The sequence below is a fragment of the Myotis davidii genome, unplaced genomic scaffold, assembly GCF_000327345.1.
Source record: "Myotis davidii unplaced genomic scaffold, ASM32734v1 scaffold244, whole genome shotgun sequence".
NCBI classification, from domain to species: domain Eukaryota; kingdom Metazoa; phylum Chordata; class Mammalia; order Chiroptera; family Vespertilionidae; genus Myotis; species Myotis davidii.
Window position 1 is genome coordinate 1,086,232 of NW_006294993.1, and position 709 is coordinate 1,086,940.

Below are 709 nucleotides of genomic sequence, written 5' to 3' on the forward strand. Positions count from 1 at the left end.
TTTCCTAATGTTCTCCCCTCCGAGAACGCCCCCCCTGGAGGACACGCCCCGAGATGTCCCTTCCCTCCAGCAAAGTGGGTGACGCACCCTCAAAATGAAACTTGGGAGTGGTCACCCCAGGTAAAACCGTCTTCTAGAATGACAACACCACTTCATTATCGCAAAAAAGAGCTAAAACCCAGTCTGGCTCTTAGGCTCGGCCGTGAGGAGAGCGGTCTGTGGTGATGGGGCCACGGTCGGGGGGGGGGGGGGGGGGGGCAGCCTATGTGTTGGGTTGTCACCCTGACATGGTAGGGTTTAAACAAAACCCAGAAGGAGGGGAGGAAGTGCCATTGGAAGCCATAGCAAGAGGCCCCATGTGACTGGTATGGAGTGAGCAAAGCAAAAAGTAGTTGGCGATATGGTAACCGCCCAGGGTGCCCGCCCTGGAAGGATGTGCCCCGGACCTGCCTGCACCAGACGCCCCAACCCGAGACTTCCCCTTCCCTTGCCCAGAACGTCCCCCCTAGAGGGTGTCCCCCACCCCAAGATGCCAGCCTGGGGCTTCTCACAGGGAGGCTGCCCCTGAGGAACAGCCCCTGGAGGTTGTCCACAGAGGGTGCCTGTCCTAGGACCCCCCCAGATCCCCCCAGACCCCCCCAAGATTTTCCTAATGTTCTCCCCTCCGAGAACGCCCCCCCTGGAGGACACGCCCCGAGATGTCCCTTCC